Source organism: Cupressus sempervirens, chromosome 10 (assembly GCF_028749045.1).
Source record: "Cupressus sempervirens isolate cs-2001-9-10 chromosome 10, ASM2874904v1, whole genome shotgun sequence".
Taxonomy (NCBI): Eukaryota; Viridiplantae; Streptophyta; class Pinopsida; order Cupressales; family Cupressaceae; genus Cupressus; species Cupressus sempervirens.
The window spans coordinates 557,698,747-557,711,532 of record NC_143127.1 but is presented as its reverse complement, the minus strand read 5'-3'; positions in this window follow the sequence as shown (position 1 = coordinate 557,711,532).

The following is a 12,786-nucleotide window of genomic DNA, read 5'->3' as shown; positions in this document are numbered from 1 at the left end:
GAAAGTGATAATTTTAATTAATATATATTATTTCATAAAACTTAAATTGTTCATTTTAATTCAAATTTTAATTCATAGTACTTTTAGAAATATAGAGAATAAGCTAAAGGGCATATCTCTTATGATCATAACACATTGCTTTTTCTAAAAAATACAATAGGAAAATATACTTTATAAGATTTACTAGGGCATAAATGCCTTTAGGGTTATAACCCTATTCCACTTCATTTTTTTATTCTATTTTCATCGTGAACCTATAGAAGTTTCATTTGTTATGGGCCACCACATCTTGCTAAAAGATTAAGATTTCTCTAAGGTGAAATGGAAATTTGTGGTATGTGATCTCTGGAGTATGTCACCTTGGTGAATGAGAGCCTAACCAGGAAAGGAAGCACTTCTTTCCTATCATTTTTCTTGAAGATTGTTGATGCCTTGTAATTCTAGTGAAATTTTTTCTTTGAAGATTTGGATGCTATCAATAGGTAGATATATATTTTTAAAAATTTATCTTTTCCCTTTGAAATGATCGTCTTTTGTCATTTGTTAAAGTTGTCATTCTTATGGGTAAGATCTATATATTACTTAAGCTCTAATCATGGATCTATCAATATAATTATCTATTATTTATCTAATTTTGTCAGTCATGGTTGCTACTATAGTAGATGAGGGTTTGGTGGAGTTGAAGCTACCATGGAGGAATTCAAAACTTTTGCACCTAGAAATTAAATTATTTATTTGTAAATGGCCCACAACTATGAACCTTAATTTGCAGGGTTTGAATGAGTCACCATCTTCTATCTCAACTAAACATTGACCTTTTGTAATATCAAATAGAGGGCTTTATGTAACCTTTCATGGGAGGCTATGCATGGAACTTCACAATCCTTGGGTATCTTTAGTTGTGTTTCTTATTTCTAAAAAATCTTCATAATCTTGCTCATGTTTGATGGCGTTGTAATGAGTATCTCTAAAAAAAATTAGATGTGCTTCCTTTGTGTTTGAATGCCTCATGATATTTGAATTTTTTTGGGCATTCTTTTAAGCGAGATTTTTCTATTTGATAATTTCCAGATTCTTTTTGGAATATATGTTGGTTGCCGTGATTTCTAACCTCCATTCTCAAAAGGATGATATTTCTTTTGTTATCATTCTCTTCACAATTGATTTTGTTAAAAAAACCCTACATTGTGTTCGGGTTTGACAAAAATTATTCCATCTTCATGATGTTACAGGCTCATGGCTCCTCTCTATTGGAACTGGTGCAACTATGACATGTCTACAGTAACTATGTGTAAGATCTTTACTTATAACTATGGCACCTTTGGTTTAAACCCTTCATAACATTCCTCCTTAACAATGAGGATTTTATTTTCACACTGAAAATTATGCTATACCCAATTCTTGGTTTAGGGGTAATTTTTATTTGATGTTCCCCCCTCTCTATCAGCCTTGTATATTTGCAAAAGTGGGCTTCATTTTTGTTTTCCTAGCTATGAATTTATGTTTGTGGGTACTTAAGAGGATTTTTCTAAAATCTAGGTATTTGTATAATCTATTTGGGAGTTTCTTATGGTTGACCTCTAAGGGTTATTTGTGTCCTTTTGGCATAAAAAAATGAGGATTTAGACAAATTTTGAATATTATTTTCTAAGTAAACAAAGAAAAGAAACATTAATTTCTAATAAAACTTGTTATCCTTATTTGAGAAAATGCTCATCTAATAGGTTTTGTATTACCTAGGATCTCTAAATATAATGTCCTATTATATGAAAAACTTTAACCTTATCATTAAAATATGTTTGCATTACTTCATGTTTAATTCTCTAGTTGTATCTCCATTTCACTATGAGCTTTTGTGATTCCCGACTGCAAAAAATCCATGGATATATTACTGTTATGCTTCTCTTTGCTAATACCACAATTTTTCACTGGATTTTTATGGAAACAAAGAAGAAAAGATGAATATTCCTATATCTTTGACAATAGTATTGAAATTTATGTTGATGCAATGTTGATAACTAGTTCATGAAGATTTTTTCTCTTTTTAGTTCATGGTTTGAATGGTTAGTATTGTTACAGGATGATCACATAAAAGGCATCATTCTAGAATGAAATTTTCCTCGTTTCATATTCACATAACTATAATAGAATATTGATCCCTTTGTTGTATTTAATACTCTTGTAGCTTTGGCATCTTTTTTTTTTTTTGGTATCATGTATCTATTTAATCACCGCTTTTGTCCTTGCAATGATTGCTATTTGAAATGTACTCCATTTGTTAGAATATTTAGAATAACTAAGAGGGAAGGGTGATACAATTATCCTCAAGTCTAGATGTACCAATTCAACTTTTAACAACTTCAAACAACTTATTCAAATTCATAAATCCACTTGGCCAATATAGTAACATATCAGTAACTTAACTTATTCATTAACACTTTGTTCTTTGTTTTGTATATGCTGAATAATAGAAATAAATAACATTAAATAACACACATCACAAAACAACATTCACACATGTATGATACTAGGATTTAACATGGAAACCCAATTTGGGAAAAACCACCATGTAACATGCTACCACTTTTTCACTCTTTTGAAGTGAACTCAGTTAAGAGCTAACCCTATTAAAGGTTACAAAATACACTGTTAGGTATGAAATTGTTGAAGGATTTAATCACTTTGTTAGGAGCGGCCTTATTAGAGGACTTTAGATCATTCCATTAGAATGTTACCTTGATTAAAGGATTTATAATATGTCTATTAGGTCAAATTTGATTGAAGGATTTTACTGTCACAATGGTTAGAAAGTAAAAAATAGGTTTGGTATGTTAAAATACAACTTACTTTGCAAATTAATATCCCCATTTAGCTCATTTTGGTTCATTGATTGGACTTCTTAATATTCTCCATCTTTGATCTACTTGGCGATCCTTGAAGCAATCACACTTCACCAACCTTCTCACTTTTCCTCTACTACTCAATTTTTCACAAGTTCTTCATACGTTTGCAAATAAATAATCATAAAACATCTCTTGTTCCTCCTTAAATATGTAACTTTGATCTTTTTTCACTTAAACATCACCATAGATCTTAGAATTTGATCATATTCATTGAATTTATCCATCATTTTGTACTACTCCTTTCTTGAAACTTCTTGAAAATTCTCCTTGAATCTTTTCCTTAAATTGATTAAATTTCTTAACAAACTCAATTCATGCATTAAATATGCCAGCTCATCAATCCTCATTATTAACCCATTTTGACCAATCCCTAGATTCAACTATGTCGGCCCCAAATCGTGATTCTTTCACAAACTATTATTTTGCTGACACTTGGTCATCATTGTGTTATTCAACTTGGTCATCACTGGGTAGCTTAGTCTCTACCATTATGTCTTTCTTGGCTTACATTGGCTCACTCGATCTTCACTACACTTGGTCACTACTATCATTTTTCCTTTTATCTCACTCGGTTGTTACTGTCACTCCACTGATACAAGTTCGTCAACTATCTCTTAAGTTCCTTAATCTTTTGCTTCATTGACCATAGTTTATTAGGTCATACTTATATTTTTCTTATCTCTTCTATACTCCATATAATGATCGAATGAGAGATTATCTTGTCAAAGACTAACTATCAAATGCCCATTGTAGTTCCATCATACTTAACCCTCTTTTCTCAACAACTTGACTAGCTCACCTCGTTATATTTTTCAAATCCTCTTCATCAATTAACTGATATGACACTCTACTTTGTTAGTAAATGTCTTACTAGTAAGGTTTGAAACCAATGAAAACATAACAATTGTAATTTCCAACACCATTTTCAATGATACTTTGAGGTAAAATCTTTAAAGTTTTGACTCCACAAATGTCATATTAATCTGATGATTCCTCAAAAACATAAATGATGTTCTCCTTTTATTGTTTACCACTTTTCCTTACATGTTGAAATGTTTTATTTTGACAATCATTATATTGTGCTCTTGATAACTTTGTTCAAAAATATTATTTAGAACCTTGTATATTGCTTTGTATCTATCACATACCTCAAACTTCTTGAAAGGTTTATTTTATTTTTTAACTTTTGAGTAGATAAGAATGGATATTGTATCCTATTAGATTACTTTGATCAACATGGCTACTTTTGTGTTTTTTGATCTAATCATTTCATTTTTTATAAATCCTTAAAAGATATCTTGTTGAATTTGACACAATTTCACTACTTCTTTATGAAGTTGATCCCTCTATATGAAACATTACTGATTTCTAATGTTGAGTTTCTTTGTACACATACAATTTTTCTTATGGGTTATTCATGATGCCATTCATTTTTAATCACTTTATAGTTCTGAAATGTCTAGATCTATTTGTTGTTTGATGACATCAATTATCACAAAATAATGTTATTTTATGATTACTGCTACTCCAATCTTCATGTTGTAAATATCTACTATTAATCTTAATGTATACCTACACACAACACAGACTATTAGATTTAATAATGCTTAGATTATTTTTCTTTCCTTTGTGGTAGGTTATATATGCCATTGCTTAGTCACTTTGACTACTATGTTTTCATAATCTTACATGTACTTGTTCATGAGGTGCCTCCTAGTAGCTAACTAGTTTAGAATGCATCCTTAGTCTATCATTGCCCCTTAGACTATGAAAAATCTAAACCCTATCTCTTCTTTTAACATATATTCATGGCATTCTTTTATTCACATTGTTTTGATAGATATTTGAACAACTTGTGTGGAGTTTCTACATTCTGTTGTAATTTTCTTCCATTTTATCAAAAGAACTTGTAATTACAAACACCCATATATACTTGTTGATGTAATATTTTTGCAAATGAATATAGCATTTACTCTTATGAACAAATGAAAGTACACTTTTTATTTTTGCATTGTACTTTAGTTTCTTTTTGTACTTGTGTAACTCAAATCACAACCCAACATCAAAAAACTTAAAAGTTTTTATTACACCAACGTATCTTCACCATATAATAAATATATAGTTCTTCCAATTTTCGGTGGACACTAAAATTCGTAACCTTTTTGTATTATTGCAAGTTTATTTTTTGGGAATAAGTGTATGGATGGGTCAAAATCTTCTTATTTAGTTATTGTTAGGTTTTTGTTTGTGTGTCATTAATAATTCCCAATCAAACTCTATTAGTTATGTATTGCACATGTTTTATAAGGTTTCTTGAATTTGTACTTGCATTGGATAATCACCCTCTTGTTTGTAAATTGTTTGCATAGTTACAATTCTATTAAATTTGTGCCATACATTTTTTGTAGTTGTGTGTGGTGTGTAGATAGGTTTGTCCATTATAGGTTGTGTTGGCTCCTAAAATTGTACCTAGTTTATACTACAAAATAGCAACCACCACACCCTAGTTTAAACCCTATGAATTAGCCAAATTCAATAATAAGGAGACAACAAAATGGGGGTGGACCAACTAATAAGGTTTCTTACAAACCTTCTACACTTAAGGCCCTACAAGACTTAGTTGGGGGCGGGGGGGGGGACTCCCTGATTCCATGAGTTTTCATACATTCACCTCTCTACTGGAATCAATTCAATAGGTAGCTCCACTATTCAACTTCAACATATCAAAGGGAAACCAAATATGGGCTATAAAACTTGAAATCCACCTTTCAAATGTTGAGGATGGATCTAAAAATAACTTATGAATAAATTAAACATGAAAGGGTAATGGTCATTTTGATAAAATATTGTTTCAACAAGAACACACATGAGACAACAAAGAATGCACAAGCTCCTAGTTGTGATCAATGCCTTATCCTTTATGGCAAATGGATTCATGATAATTAAAATGATTTCATAACATATCTTCAAGAAATAACATCAAATATAAGACATGTTGCCTTACAACATTCTTTATCTGTATTCATATCTCAACCTTCCTATCAAAATCCTTGTAAAATCCCTATCAATCTATGTTCCCCATCAAAAATTTAGTTGATTCCTTGAGTCAAAGCACAAATAGAGAAGATATATATCTCATAACAAGACATTGAATGAACAAACCCTTGATTTATTCACTTGAAACTTGATAGAGTCTTACAATGGAGAGATCTAAAACTGAATGTATTATTCATGAAAATGCACAAGCTATCTCTGTCATACAAATTAATACAACTCAAAGACACAAGACCCTACAAAGAATCAACATAGATTCCATTAATCTACTCTATAAGATTGTACAAAATGCTGCTCAATATAGGAAATGCTAAAGAATGGTGGAATCACAACAATAGAAACTTGTCCAATAGGCTGGAACTAACCTTGTACCCTGAGAAAGAAAGAGAAGATATAGAAAAGAGAATAATCTTGGATCTGATTTGTATATGCCATTTTCCCACTTGAATCTTCCTCCATCTATATCAAAGCATCTCTCTTCTCTCTTCCCCATTCAACTCAAAATCAAATCCCATCATTTGGAAAAACAAACTTATCCAAATATCTTCAAATGATGGAGAACTAACTGTTATAAATATATAAAAACTATTGCCAATTTTTTTGCCAAAAACCCCACTAAATGGTTTCCAAGGAAAAAAAACACTACTAGGGTCATCTCTACCAAATTTGGGACAAACCCATTTGACCATTTGCTTAGAAAATTGAAATATTTCTCATCTTGTCTAACTTACACTTGTATTGTTTGCAAAAGTGAAATCCTTGTTTTGAGACCTTTCCAACGATATATAATACTTGTATGTTTTGCTCACATTTTCACCCCTATCATGTGTTTGAAGTCTGTAGATTTATTCATAACATACATGCCCTTTTGAAATATTTAAATCTTACTTTACTATATAGTCAAAACTATACAATAAAACATCATTACAAGTCCTTTTATTTAAAATGTGCAGGTTCATCTAATTTGTCATCTTATTTCCATGTGGACCCCACTTCATCTTTTGCCTTCCCTTCTAGGAATCTTTATTTAATAATCCTTTTAACTCCTCATGATAACTTGAGAGAAATATATTCTTAATAAATCTTTACATACTTCAATTTCTTATATTCCCTCCAAATTTCATGTAGTACCCAGGTGCCATGTGTTAATCTTTGATTTTCTCATGTCACTAACAAGATTGCTGACTAGATTTCCACCTCATCACGCCATGTCATCACCAAGTAGGGCCCATGCATCAATTATCACCACCACATAACCTCATAACATCCCAGATGATTGAGCATCTAATCACTGTGACCCTAATAGTAATCACCAACAGTGCACAACCTTAGAACTGTTACCCACAAATTTCCACTAACCCTCATGAAGTTATGATCCATTGCTGCATAGCCTTGTGACCTTATCCACAAAATACATCATTAACCTCATGAAGTTACCCTTTACCATGTTGCGACCTCATAACCATTAGTCTCAGACCATCACAAACCATTACAAAGTTACACTTAAATTCTATACAATGTGGTACTTGCACACTCATGAAGTTATGATACACCATTGCATTGCCTTGCAACCTTATCTAGAAACTGCATCACTAACCTCATGAAGTTATGTCATGACCTCATAACCACCAGTCTTAGACCATCACAAACCATTGCAAAGTTACACTCAAATGTTGTACCACGTGGCACTTGCACACTCGCAAAGTTATGATCCACTGCAACATCTCGTGAAGTTATTCTTGACCATGTCGTGACCTCATAACCATCAATCTCAAACTGTCATAAACCATTGAAAAGTTACACTTACAATTCTATTTAACATGACACGTGCATAATTCTGTACTACATGACACTTGTACATTTTCTTATCCAGGTGGCCATCAGTCTCAAACCATCATAAACCATTGCAAAGTTACACTCACAATACCATCATAAACCATTGCAAAGTTACACACACAATTCTGTACTACATGACACTTGCACATTTTCTTCTCATACACGTGGCCTCCAACTCACTCCTATAGTACATGAAAAGTTGTTCAAAATATTCCTCATGTGCACTTCCATCTAACACCTGAACTCCATGTACATGAGTGTCACCTTTGTCTATAAGCATCCACTTGGGACACTTAATCTGACTACATTCCCATATTAAAATAACAAAGGATCCCACCACACAAACCATGTGGGATCTTTTCTATAAGCAAATTCCAAGTGAGAAATAAAATAGCCTACGCATGGATGTTACTCAGAGCTAGCATATGATCTGTTTTCCAAACCTTTCGCAAGCCTTCCCATTTCATCAAACCCATGTCATCTATTTGGACATGATTGACCTTATTGGCCTTTGTGCAAAATATACAACCAAGTATTGACGTATTCCACTTGAGGGACAAAATTTTTCTGACTCATATACAAACCAAGTCATGTGCAATCCTCCACATAACACACTTAGCAATGTGAAAATATACAACACCTTCCCACATGGCCTCAGATTAGTCAGATAGGGCCTCTAAATACTTCTATCAAACAAAATGATATCCCCCCAAATAAATTGTAAATGACCCTAGTCCATTAGTTTTCTGCAAACTCAATGAATTGCGCCCTCTACAACAAAGAAACAAATCATCCAGGCTATAAAATGTCAGTCCCATTTGGTAATGATTTCCACTTGACATGGCTAGTGCTCACCATTCCTTCAATCAAGTTAACATTAATCCTTTCACAAAATGGTTCCTCCAATGGCATTTACTTAGTTTTGGCAATTCTTAAGAGCAAAAAATGACATCTTTATATGAAGTCAACACATCATCTCCCCATAACTCAGATATCAAATTTAGCAAGAGGTTAAGTGAAGTACATTTGAGATGATCCATGTATCTTTTTGCCTTTTTATGAGAGTTGATTGGGAAGTAAATTCAATAATGGAGGCTCTTATCTTCATTCACAGTCATTGCCTTCAAATATGGTTTCATCCTTTGATGAAAATCACATAACACATTATCTCATGAGAAAGGTGTTAGACAATAATTCACAACAATTTACAAGGAGAAACATTGTTGAAGTGGGTATCAACATGTGTAAATTTTAGGACCTCTGGTATATTCAATCCCTCATTTTATTTTTTATTGTGTGTACAACCCCATACATCCATTTTATTTTTGAATGATGATATGTGTACACTCAATGATGATATAATCATCTCAACTATGTCATTTAGATTCAACTTTTTTTTGGCTCCATCAAAGATCTTAATGAAGATAAGATAACATATTTGATTCACCCAGTATTAGGTTGGGATCAAACTCAACTTGATTAAGATTTCTTGCACAAATTTCCATTTATTACTTATCAAAGTTTGCAATTTATGACAACGAGCTAAAACATCTCTCAAGTAATCAATTGGGTCTTGAGTGAACTCAGCTAAAAAAAAAATCAAACTCAAAAAACTAAACTCTCAAAAATATGTCTACACAACCCCCCATATTGATTAAAACCAAATTTGAGCAATAGTTGATCATTGAAATCTCATTTTTCATATTTTATGAAATGTGCCACACTTGTTCTAATAATACCTAAAAATTGACAAAAACACCTGATCTAACATCAACATTTAGAATGTATATTCTATGATCCTTAGAGATCTTGCCTTTAGAATCTCACCTCATGACGATATTCAGGTCAAAATATTTTAACCACTAAATTTGTTCTTTTAAAACTATCCTAAATACAAACATGTTAGAAATAGAAAATTGCATCCACATTTGACTTCAAAAACTAGTCAAATGACCAATTGGGAAAATGAAACTTGGGGCACTTGTTCACTTTGATATGAAGAACATGAATCTACAATTTGGGCTCATGAAAAATAACTAGGCACATTTGGCAAGTTGTCAAAGTTGACTACTAGGAACTATAGAACTAGGTACATTGATAAAACATAGATTTTCACATATGGAATAGACCTAGGAAAATGCTCAAATTGATTCATAAAAACATGAAAAATGACATGCTTGTAGTATTTTTAGTATATAATATAGTGGTACAATCCATTTTATTCCATTTATCATAGGTTCAAAATTATAGTATCATGAACAAGCTTACTAATCATTATGTGAAATTGATTTGCATCAAAATGTTAGAAATTACAAATGGAATCATGTTTGAAAACTGATCAAACAGACTCCTTAAGGGCCCAAATTTGAAATTATGGAGTAGTTGACCTCTAAAATGTAGTGGAAAAGGATTTTCTTGAATAAAGTCAATCAAGTAAAAGTTATTCAAAGTCAAATAAAGCTTCCCATATTTTTGGGTAAAATGCGACAACAAGACAACAATTAACAACCAACTTTGGGAAATCAAAACCCTATCAAAACATGTTGAAACAAATTTAAATACTAAACATAGGCTCTATGATATGCACGGTAAATATTCCCAAAGTGGTGATTCATAATACTAAACAGGGTGCAAGATATTCAAGTGCAAAGTTTCCCTCCACACACAGTTTGACACTAAGGCAAAAATGTAGATTTGATAAGTGCACAAAAACACATCTCACCGAATGAATCAAAATTTGAAAACATTGACTTAAGATTCTTGGACATGCTAAGCACAAGGTAATGAGAACTTGAAACATATCATGGGACTCAAAACAACAACTAGGCAAATAGGCATGAAAAACATTTATAGGGGGTTAACTTTGCAAAAAATATAATATGTATACATTCTCAAAACTCTTTGTGGATTTTCAAGTCCCAATAGGTTGTAGTCAGGGAAAGTTACCTATGAGTATATAGAAATGTCATTGATTTAGACATACTATTTATAGGTGATTGCCTCCCATATCTTGCTATCAAATATTAGCAGCATCTTTGGCCCAATGATGTTCATCTCATTGATAAGAATGTATCGTATATTTTTCATGTATTCTTGGAGTGTTGTTAATAGTTTTCCTTGGAGAGTTTGTATGTATTTGATTAGAATCTTCACGGTTGCATGCATTTTTGTGGCTTGTATGTTAAATGCAAATATTCCTATTGGAGAAAGAACAAGGAGTGGGTTCATTTGTTTTTATTTTTGCAATGTGTTTCTTATGCTGTTGATGGGATAGGATTTCCCAATTTTTGATGTTTCTTGTACAACCATTTATAATGGTTTGTTGGAGTGGTTAGTTAGTGAATGATTTGTAATGATAGTAAGTGCAAGTTGTTATTTTATAGAGAAAGTGTTGTTTTGATTGTGCATATTTATGGTTGCTTGTGTATATTGTTGACATATCTTATTTGTGTTTACAAAGTGGAGTGCAATTTCATGCAAAGGTAGCAATATATTATGGTTTTCCCATGTATTTTTTTAATATCAAAATCATTTCAACCTAGCATTTCAAGATCACAAACCTAATGGAGGAATGTAGCATTGCAGTCTCATTGATCACCTAAAGGAGTAGGGTACTTAACTGTATAATGCTTCACCTTGTCTCCTCATGAATTAACAAAGGCATTGCTTAAAATATGAAATTGATCATTCTAAGATAAAGAAGGTAATCCATTCTAAGAACTAGACCAAAAAAAGGCTAGACAACCATCCCTAATCTGCCAAGACATATGATTGGTCACCACTTGCTTACACTCCAAAATGAAGTTCCATAGTGCAGATCCTTTTGGAGGATCTTGAACTGTGAATATTTGACTATCCTCAAAAGAATACAAATATTTAGCTTTCAAAATTCTAGCCCATAATTTATTAGGATTAGAGTAAATCTCCCAAACTAATTTTGCACCCAAATCTTTGTTTATCAAATTGCACTCCTGAAACGTACAACCACATTACTTTTGGATTTGCATTTAGAATCCCATTCCATGAAAGGAATCTTGTCCTCATCCTATACTCCATTCCAAAAAAATATTCTCATTATTTTCTCAATATATCTTAACATCTTTGTGGGTATATTTAGACAACTCATAGAATAGACTAGAATAGAAGACATAATTGGCTAAAGCAATAAAATCTACCATAATAAGAGAACCACTAAGCCCTTCCATATTATTCATAGAACTATCTATGAGGTCCTTCCACAAATTGCCTCTACAAGAACCTTCAAATAAAAGGATCCCTTGTTGTTTAGTGTGGAGCCTGATCAGTCCCCAAGTGGGAGATTGTTAGATTGTGGTGACTGATTAGGAAAGTACTGTACATACTTCATAAATAAAATTTTTTTTTTGGAAGTAGCCGACATGGTAGCCGACATATTATGGCCGACATATGGCCGACATGTTATAACCCTAAAGCGGTTTAATACTTGTATAAAAAGGGCTTAGGGTTGGGTATTTTTATATGTGGTGATACAAAATTGGTTCTTGCGGTGGTATTGAGCTGTAAGGGATTACAGATTGTAATCAGGTTGTAATCACTGGATTGTAATAAGATCGAACTTGCTGTTTGGTGGACGTAGCCTAGGGATTGGGTGAACCACGTTAAATCTTGGTGCCTTGTGTTCATTTCTGTGTGTTCTATTATTTTTGTTATTGGTTATATTTGCATGTAGTTTTTATTTCTGTCCATGGTTTATCCTAACAAGTGGTATCAGAGCCTAGTTGTTTCTCAGTTATCCTCTGCAAGAAAGTCTCACGGTTAAGTGGGAGTCTCACGGTTGAGTGGGAGCAATGGCTGATGATGGTAAGCTGAGGGTTGATAGGTTTAATGGGCAGAACTTCCAGTTATGGAAGATGCAAATGGAAGACTATTTATATCAGAAGGATTTATGGAAGCCGTTGGAAGGAAAAGCCAAGAATCAGGGAACTATGTCAGAGGCTGAATGGGATCTTTTGGA